This window comes from Lytechinus pictus, chromosome 7, assembly GCF_037042905.1.
Source record: "Lytechinus pictus isolate F3 Inbred chromosome 7, Lp3.0, whole genome shotgun sequence".
NCBI classification, from domain to species: domain Eukaryota; kingdom Metazoa; phylum Echinodermata; class Echinoidea; order Temnopleuroida; family Toxopneustidae; genus Lytechinus; species Lytechinus pictus.
In genome coordinates, this window is record NC_087251.1 from 6,847,332 (window position 1) to 6,857,911 (window position 10,580).

The 10,580-nt window shown below is 35.0% G+C and overlaps 1 long non-coding RNA gene across 1 annotated transcript; it reads left to right on the forward strand.

The window, feature by feature from the left end:
• Positions 1-1,304: 1,304 nt before the first annotated feature.
• On the forward strand, positions 1,305-9,918 carry LOC135154691 (uncharacterized). Its single transcript, XR_010294052.1, has 2 exons — positions 1,305-4,264; positions 7,576-9,918. It is a non-coding gene; the product is annotated as an uncharacterized LOC135154691 (long non-coding RNA).
• The last annotated feature ends 662 nt before the right edge of the window (positions 9,919-10,580 follow it).

Genomic DNA, 10,580 nt, shown 5'->3' on the forward strand with positions numbered 1-10,580 from the left:
AAAAAAGTTAGATTGGGAGCTCTGTCTACACATTTTGAAACCATGTTAATCTCATCTACCTTGGCAATTTATATTTGCAGATCAGCTTCAAGTTAAGGTCAACCTCAATACATATGACCTTCTAACAGATGGCACTATTTGCAGGAAAGAAAGAAAAATTCATGCATGTATGGATGATAGATATTTTATGAAGATGAATCTTTTTGATAACTCTTTATTAAGATGTAATCCTTTGATATTTCACCCATCACTTGTTATTAGTATCACTCAATACTATATCTTTCTTTACCATATTGTCATCTAACTTTTTGATGCAAATTGCATTGTGAGGAGATATACCCTATAAAATGCCTGAACGCTTTTTCACCTTTGCCATATGCAATTTTCTTTTATAGTTGTCATTTATGACCTACGCTCTTAAAATTTGTGAATATGATCCTTATATTCAGATGTTCAGGCTTCTAACTTTTTTTGCAACAACACAGGAGACCCTATTTGTGAACAGAGAAATTGTGGAATTACGGATTCTCTATAAATTCCTATTATCATTAGAGGATGAAACTTCATATAATATTACACATAGAATCCATTTTGTAAGTATTCAAATTTTCCAACATGGAAAGTTGTTTTTGTCTAAGAGGCTGTTCACACCGCAAGGGGGGACCGTGGGCGGACCGTGGATCGCGCTATCGTAGCGCGATCCACGGTCCGCCCATTGGCATTCGCCGGATTCACACCGCAGTGAGATAGCGCGGTCTATCGTAGCACCCCCTTTTTTGAGAGGTCCTGTTGCCATGACGCGTGACGTCATGAGGTCAGAGCGGTCAAAGATTTCGCGCGCTATTACGAACCCGTACTAGTTAGTTGAGAGCTCGATATCGCTGTGCCTATTATGCTAGCCGGCCTACGTTTATTTCATGGCGTTGTATACATTGTGCATGTATTTCTATTAATCTAGATTCTAGACACTTGTATTTTAACTGTGTTTGTGGACGTGAATGAGTATAAAATTCCCCGCGTGTAGAACGATGACTTCCGGCGTGCTATCGTAGCTCGGGTTCACACCGGCAGAGATAGCGCGATCTAGCGCGCGCTAGACCGCGCTATCTCTCGTGGACCACCCCCAAGAGGTGCTCCAGTGGCACGCCGTTTTGGCTCGCCGTGGCTCGCTGTTGGGCGGACCGAAACAACGTTGTACCTTCCACACCGCAGAGATAGCGCGATCTAGTGCGCGCTAGATCGCGCTATCTCTGCCGGTCTGAACAGGCTCTAAGTTTGGTTTTAGGGGGTGCATTTCAAGGAATGTCTTTTCATTCGTTTTCAATAAAAAGAAATTCTGTCAGCCAATTAGGTGCAAGGATTTCAGTAACTTATGATAGTTTCCAATGTAAATCACAGACAAACTACTCTGTGAAAACACTTCCCAGATCTACTGTATACCCTTCCATGAGAGACAATCAGGCTGCTGCAGTGAAAATCAAGAATCTTAGCTGAAACCCAAGACTAACGTGAGAGCTAGGCAAGTCTTTTTCAAGTTCAACTATGTTATAAATCAGAGTTATGATGATGAGATTGAGATCACTGTGGGAGAAATCATGAATGGGTGGAACCCATCAGAGTTCAGCAGGCCAATCTCTTCCTGAAATTGGATCTTGGATGTCACCCCAACTATCTTAGACTCTTGTCATGTTTATCATTTTTCTTCATTTACCAGCCGCAGAATATTCTTGCTTGGATGCTTGTAGGGGGCTTGGCAGATAATGAGGATATTTTTCCTAATTGTGCATTTCAAATCGCATATTTGCGTTGAAGCAAAATGCAATTTCCAAGTGCTCGTTTACAACTGACAAGGTCTATTTTATCATTGGAAATTGCGCTTAGCCCCTGGATATTTTTTCCAGGGTAGGGGAATGATCTTTACGTGAAGATGTCAATTGTTCATCTTTTCTTTTTTTTCTGGGGGGGTATTGAAATAGTGAAGATGTGGAGGAGAAGACGTTTTCCCAAAAGAAAAACTACGTCCTCAAATTCCACAGTGCTGTCTTGGATGTGTGGAGGAAAAAGGTAAAAATCATCCAACAGCAAAGTAAAAGAGCAACATAAAACTGAACAATAACAGGAGCAGTAATTGTTTATTTTCTTGAACTTCTGCATCCCAACCCCTGGTTGGATAATTTGATTGTCAATTAATTTTGTCAGTTCACCTGTGTTCAGATTTTTTAGTTGGAACTGTTTATTTGAGCTGCCAGGTATTTCAAGGTTTATACTGTAATAGAAGAAGACTTCTTGAGAAAGTTGTTTATAATTAGGCCTGAATGATAAGAATTGAGGTAGAAAGATCTATCTCAATTCAAGGTTAAGGATTAGAAGAATTCTTGAACTCTCATTTCGATATACCTATCATTCCTATATGACTTCTGAGTAATCTGTTTTGCTGATGTTAGCTTGGATGCCAGTCTCCAAAAAGAAGATGTGGAATTATTTCCTGTAAGTTCTTTCTTACACTCATGTCTGAATTCCCCCTATTTCACTTTCCATTCAATTCACCATACCATCAGACCCCCCCCCCCATTAATTGCTTTTATCACTATTCATTCCCTTCCTGTTTTTTAACATATCAAAGTGGATCTCAACCCATTTTTTTTTTCTTATTTCTCTGTCAATTTTTTAATTTAACATTTATTACATGTTTTGCGAGAAGTCTGTCTCTCATGTTCTTGTTTATCACCTGTCATTCTAGTCATATGAAATATAATTTGAACTCAAGGTATCAGTGATTGGACTGGCCAGTACATCAAAACACTCGGTGTGTGATGCTAGGTTATATTATAGGTGGCGCAGTTTGCCAATAATCGTCATGAATTCTGTTTCTTTCAAAGAAAACAGGTTTTGGGAAGATAGTCTTAACTTTTTTGTGCATGAGGGCATGAGTCTACAGAATGGCAGAATTTGATACGGATAAAGCGTAGGCTATTGTACTATTACAAACCTTATCATGAATATATTCAATGGGTTAAATACAGTTGTTGTTTTTTACAAAGTCTCTAATATGCTTTTCACACTGTACTTTTTTCCTTAACCCTGGGAAATTGGTAGGGCTAAGGGGCCTTAGCCCTACCAATTTCCCGGGGTTAAGCTTAGCCCACTTCGTTTTCACACTACGTTTTAGCAAAGTGGGCTAGCACGGTAAATAGTACGGTACTATCTGGCCCTGCAAAAAAGCAGGGTTAGCCGGCTTATTGTGGTGCTAGCACCACAATTGCGGTGCTAAGAGATGCAGTGTGAAACGAAACTGGGCTAAGGAAAAGTGGGGCTAAGCAATAACCAATCACAGAAGTCGAAATTGCACGTTAATCACGCTCTGTATGGTAAAATCATCAATATTCATGAGCTGTGGGATAGTCCGGGGTTAAGGCGTTAACCCCGGCTAAGCAGATAGTATGGGGTTAAGAAAGACAGTGTGAATCCAAAAGAAGATAGTATGGGGTTAAGGATAGTCCGGGGTTAAGGATAGTATGGGGATCAGAAAATGCAATGTGAAAAGCATATCTATGTGTTAACATTGGCTTGTTTATTAGGGTTCTGGTATCATGCATTTAATTTTCTTGGTGGACCCTAATATATTATTACATTTTAATATTTAGCATGATATCAATGCATTCTGGGTTTCCTCTGATGCTAAAACCCTTAAAAATAATATTGAATAAAAAAAGGATATTGATCAGAAAGCCCTTCAAAGAACAATGAATATGCATATGATTTTTATTAATTATTTTTTGGTGATTTAGTTTTCAAAGAGTTATTAAAAGGTCAGTGTAATAGTTGTTCTCTGCACTCTAATTTTGACAAATGTCTTCTCAGCCGGGTTCTGAAGGATACTGAACTCTGATCTCCTCCTTACACAGTTGATATGATTATCATATTTGTTCTATTCAACATCAGACAATGATAATAATTTTAAAAATGGAAATTCATCAATCTTGTTTTGTTATTTCATGATTGATTTGAGATAATTCCCCTATAGGTGTTTCCCACCATTTACAAATGGTGTTCTTCATCCATTCAATGCCAGATTGGTTTCCCCCTTATTATAATCCCTTTCCTCTATTCTGCTTGGTGGAACTCACCAGTGTGTTTCATCTTACTCAGCTGACTGGACATGACGGGACTAGACCGGTCTTCGTGACGCCATCCCCCATCATTAACAGAACCGCTTCGATGACGCACCTGAAAAGAACACAAATTACAACCCAGCGATATCTGTGTAATTTCTTGATCAAATTCAATTTTTGCAATTGTTGAAGCATGGCCTGTTCCTTTCAGCAATGCTAACCACACAATTTATCATTGATAATGGCTTCCTTGCACTGCGGTGGTGGGGTTTGTTATTGATTTTTGTCTGTTTGGTGTTCATGAAATCAGCTGGAATGATTTGTAATCAAACAAATTGCTTGAAGAGCTGTCTTAGTTCCCAACAGAATTGTCAAGCATCATATCTTGCTCTTGTATAGCCATTATTACCATGCAGATGAAGTGTTTATTATCAATATAAATATAAAAAAACAGGCCTATCGCTTTGTGATATGCATTATCCTACCCCCTATCTACAGCTATCAATGATATTAATGTGAATTTTATGCATTGCCAAGATTAGATATAACTAGCAAATAAACTTCTTGGGTGTGTTCTGACTCCTGAGTATAGTAATTATCAGTTTGATCAAACATGCAACAATCTATTGCAAGGTTAACATTTTCTTTGTTTTGAAATTGTCACTTTCTTTTTAGCTCTGTTTTTTTCTTTATTTCGATCATAGTATTTCATTGTGTTCCCCCCACTTGCACTTTAATAATCCCTTATCATGTTGTATTGATGCTGATTATTTTTTGTTCTGTCATACCATCTTTTCTTCCTTCTATGTCTTCCTTCTCCAAGTGAAATCCTTTTCTGCAGTGATATGAAGTATGGGTCCATAGACCATAGATAAAGTCGTCAATTGAATTATACCAAGGAGTTGTGTGACCTCATTCTGAAGTCATTCAACTCAAAACAATGAAACTCCTCATGAAACTCACTCGCTATAACAGCTGTTGGTTCCCATGTTCCTTTTCAAAGTTTTTTTCAAAACTTTGTTTGTTGAATCAGTTGCTTGAACATGGGTTTCTTTCAAATCATCTGCAGTATTATGAATTTATGAACATTGAATTGTTTTCCTTAAAATTTTAGTATATTGAGACAGTCAGTAGACTCCACCCCTTCCCCATTCATATTTTTTGGGGGGGATATCGGAATCCTCTGGGCTGGCATCAGGCTTTATTGTACACTTTGATTTCAGATGATTTTTATGATTGGAAAATCATAGTAGTGATCTGTTGACTAATCAAAGTAATTTAGTATGCAGGATAAAACAATATCTTTTTCTTTTTACTTTCTCATGAAATTCACTAGATTCTTGTCTTTGAATTTTGAATAGGCCCTAACATGACATAATAATGAGAAAATGGGATATTGCTTGTTCTTTATAGAATCACTTCAGTGAGTATATAGAAATGATATTCATATAGTGATGTCCATAAATTGTGAAAGATAACCTAATACCATGACTCATATCAGGATATGACATTGAGTTATAATGTCATATAACCTCGTCATTATCATGAAATAGTTGACCATTTTTTATGGTTGATATGGTCAGAGTTGAATTTATTTGGTTCAAGCATTCCTCAACCGCATTTGTTAGATCTGTATATGATGCAAACATTTTAAGTTGGCCTTTCTTTTTCTGAATAGTGACTGGAATGAGAGCGAGACCAGTCAAACAATGTACAGAATGGCAAGGTTGAATAGAACAGATTCATGGAAGAACCTGGGCATCAAACATTAAATCAGCAATCAATGACAATTCTTACATTGGCCAATCAAAATCATTATTGCATGCAAAATTCATTCAAAAGACTGACGAGTAAGCAGAATTGATGTTTCTAGTTTGCAAATGATTTCAAAACTCTTTGCAAGCAGGACAAGATTGAGAGAGACATTGCAAATTCATTGAATATTTTTAACTGAAATTAATGGTCTCTTTGATTTTCTGATTTCTCACATCAATGAAAAAAAGGAAATATAATTGTCCTCAAATTATGTGCCAAGAATAATAGTTGTGTATATGCATGTGATTGATATTGATAGAGAATCATTATTTGGCATTGTTCGAGATTTGTATTTTGTCATAAACAGATAAAACTTACAAACACTATACCCAACAGATAATGTTTGGTAATTTCAGTACTTGTATCCCTGGGTTTTTTTTTGTCTGGTCATGAAAAACGTACTCTACATCTCTTTTTTTTTCTACTTACAATGTATCAATATCTTTAAAAGTAACTTTTTCATGATTATTAGACAGTGGGGTTCATTGCCCCATGGACCTATTACCCTAACCATGTTATACAAACAGATCATTAACAAGAAATGGGATATTCCTCTCCTGGATTTATAACCCAACTTTGTCTTCTTAATTTCTCTTCAATTACCATCTGTTGTTTGTTCAATATTAGCTAATTAGCCAATTAGGATCTCTAAGTAAGCAGCTCCTCTTCATTACAAGAATATCAGTATCGTGATATCCACAGTGGTACCAACATAAAGACTGTATTCATTATACATGACATTAACAACATGTAAAACAGCTATTATTTGTGTTCAGCATTTCATTTTTCATTCTTTTTTATGATTTCAATTTGATGATAATAAAGTGTGCATGGAATCCTTGCAAAGTGGAGGGTTGTTACTCTTTGGTTGCATCAGCTTATGTCAGCTAGCCCCCCCCCCCCCCTCTTCTCCATCCCTCTCTATCCCCCCACACATTCTCTATTTCTTTCTCCCTCTTGTCTATTTCTGTTGTGAAATATTCATTTTAATCACATTAGCATCAATTGATATTATGATGTTGATCAATACTTACATAGGCTTATTACTAACACATGTAGTCAGTGAGTGCATTTAGTTTCCAATATTTATGATCATTACGAAACTATTATAAGCCTACTTTGAAAATCATCAGTACAAAAAAATAATAAAAGTGATGCCAATGATTAAGCACTGCACTTGGTAGTCTTTCGTAACTTTGTGATTAGTTTTATGAAACATTTTCCTGACTAGTAATCTCTATCCGGTTGAACGTTATTTATACCACTTTTTCCCAGAAAGAAAGTACTCCTACTTTTGATGAATCAATGGGATAATTCTACTGATCTGAGCAATAAAGCTCCCACTTCTCTGATAAACAATGAAACTACCACTTTCCTGATAAAACGGTCTGCTGAGCACTAAAAAGTATTCAGTGAAATTCTCTCCTCTATTTTCTACGGTTTATATATTTGTTCACATAACATATGTTACAGTATAACCCTTTTCATTTTGTAACCAAGTATACAGCATAGTGAGCAGACCCCAATAGATATGCTACTTTCTATATCCCAATTTGCAAAATTAATTTGTGTATGCTGATTGGTTTAAAATTGTTGTATTTTTTCCTATGTTTTTATTGTTTTATCATTTTCTCATTCATGTTCACAGATTCCGCAAGTAAAGTAACCTGTATGAAAGTGAAGTTTAATGGCTCTATCAGTGAATGAGACAAAATAATCTTTTATCTCTATGGCAACCAACCAGAGAAGATGAAAGAACAGCTGGAAGGAATGTGAAAGTTTCCAACTTTGAGATGGGTTGAATATAGCCAAGTAGTGCTAAAATGAATACTAATACAAGGATAAGTAGAAGTCCATAACACCAAAATAATATTTGTATCCATGTATATTATAGTGAAGGAAGATGATATTATATTCTTTGCGACATTTGACAATCTTTTATACATTTCACACCACAGATGTTTCCAGATTTTCAAAATGCAAGTATTTTTACAAATGGTAGATTTAAAAGTGCTTTGTAAGATCATGGACCTAGAGTAGTAGGTCCATGGTAATGTCTTTGAAAGGATCAGCACTATAGACCATGCGCATCGAGGGCCAAAGAGAATGAACGAATGCAACGACCAACTGGGTAGATCTTTGTGCTTGTCTTTCACTGAAGTGGTTCATCAAGAGTTCATCCATGCTCACAAACAATATCAAAATTGCTTTTCATCAAGAATTGATCAGAACGATTAAACCCAGTAAGTAACATCCATCAATATCTAATCATTTAGTGTGTACGTTATCACTCTCCTGATCATTTCAACTCTATTCTCTGTAAAGGTGAAGTGAATGTGTTCATCTGAAAATTCATTGATTAATTTGATCAAGTTCAGATTAAAAATTCATTCAGGTTTTGTGTTCTTTCAAGGTGAGAGAGTAGAACCACCCCCTCCGTGCTGATAACGATCAGTAAACATCAAGATCAGTTATGGTGATAAAAGTTTGATAACTATTTACCATTGTTTCTCATATAATGAAATACTACGTATAAATAAAATGAAATATGGGGCAAACAGAAATGGTTTACAATTAATTTCTTTGCATTTCAAGTCTTTTGACATTGTCATTCATGGTTCAAGCTTCAAATTTAAAGAATTAAACAAATTAAACAAAATGAAATATAAGGCAAACAGAAATGGGTCACAATTAATTTCTTTACATTTCAAGTCTTTTGACATTGTCATTTATGGTTCAAGCTTCAAACTTAAAAATGATATTATATATTTTTCTCTAAACTCAGTAACAGGGGTAATGCAGAGTTATAGTACCATGACCCAGGCCTTTCTTTTTCACTACTTGAAAAATCAATCACCCCTGCCCCCCCCCCCCCCCTGTTGCGCCATCCTTGCAGTAAATTGCTTAGCTCCAGCTAGAAGTCTAAATTATAAATGATAAAGTTTGTAATTTTCTCCTTTTCCATTCATATCATGTAATATATTTCTTTATGATATTATTGACATTTATGGGGATTTTTTTTATACTTCATCAGTTATTGCAATTTATCAAAATTATGCATCTTGTTTCTAGTTCCTTGATATAACAAACTTGTATTTTATTATTGAACTTCATCTGTTCACTATTCTCAAGACTTCTTTTTTTTTTACTTTAGTTATTAAAAAGTTATTCAAGTATAGATGAAGGTATGTATACTGATTATTCTTAATTAATTAATTCATTGACCAAGAAGGAAAGAAAGTCCAATACAGTATTATTGTGCATATTTTTAGAGGAGATTGGTTAAGAGGGTGCGTAATTTCTGACTCTGCTGCCTTGAACTTGTCAACTCAACTATACCATTAATATTGTTATTTATTTTTGTAGCTCTTAAAATCTGTTTTCTGTGTCAAATTGGCAGGTGATAAAACACTTCAATATCTCTTAACCGACAGGGAAATTAAAGACCTTGACTGCATTGATTGATAATCATAGTAGTAATATATTATTTTTGATCCAGAAAAGTAAATGTATCTATAGATGTATTTCAAAGTGTCAATGTTGAACTTTATAAAAAAATAGTCAGAGAAAAAAGATTTGATTCTAGCAATTAAATTATAGACCTAATGTCCTTTCAATTATATCATCATCATCAATATTTCATACACGCTTCCTGTATGTTCTGCTTTAATAAAGATGTATTTGTAAAATGCTTAATTTTTGACACATATATTAATTACAATCATAAATATATATTTGTATCAAATTTTCTGGAGGAATCAGTGATTATTTGATGATATATGTCAATTGGGTAACTATTTGATTGCCCTTTAAACCATCTAATAAACTGTGGGTGTAGCCCTATGCAATCAACCTTGATGGGAATACTTGATTGATCATCAGTAAACTGATCTTGATATGATATGTTCTGCATTCTTAAGAAGCTATACAAGTTAAAAGGAATGTATGTATTATCAAAAATAAAAAAGCTTCATGTGCTTAATTAGATAGTTATCACATAAAATGATTGACACCAGTTATTGTCTTGTGCTATATTGTCAATATGGTGGAGAGGGAAAAACACTTTGTTTTTTATCATGAAGGTATATTTTTATTAATCATTTACACTTTGTAAGTGAAACACAGAAACCTTGAAAAGCATTAGGGAGATTTCATGTTTAATGTCGTGTTGGTGTTAAAAGCACCTTTTCATATTGACTACCCTACATATAGCCCAACTGATATGAGCTTACAAAAATGGTCCAAACTTTATTCTTGAAAGTTCAATTACATCATGTTTGGTTCATCTCATGCAGGACCAGTTTCATTTTAAAGGACAAGTCCACCCCAACAAGAAGTTGATTTGAATGAAAAGAGAAAAATCCAACAAGCATAACACTGAAAATTTCATCAAAATTGGATGTAAAATAAGAAATTTATGACATTTTTAAAGTTTTGCTTAATTTCACAAAATAGTTTGCACATCCTGGTGGGTATGCAAATGAGGAGACTGATGACATCATCCACTCACTATTTCTTTTGTATTTTATTATATGACATAGGGAATATTTTATTTTTCTCCTCATTGTTGAGTGAAACAACGATTAATTCCTCCCTGAACATGAGGAATGAGCATTGTTTAATACTATATGATTCAGTCAAGTTGGTCCTTAT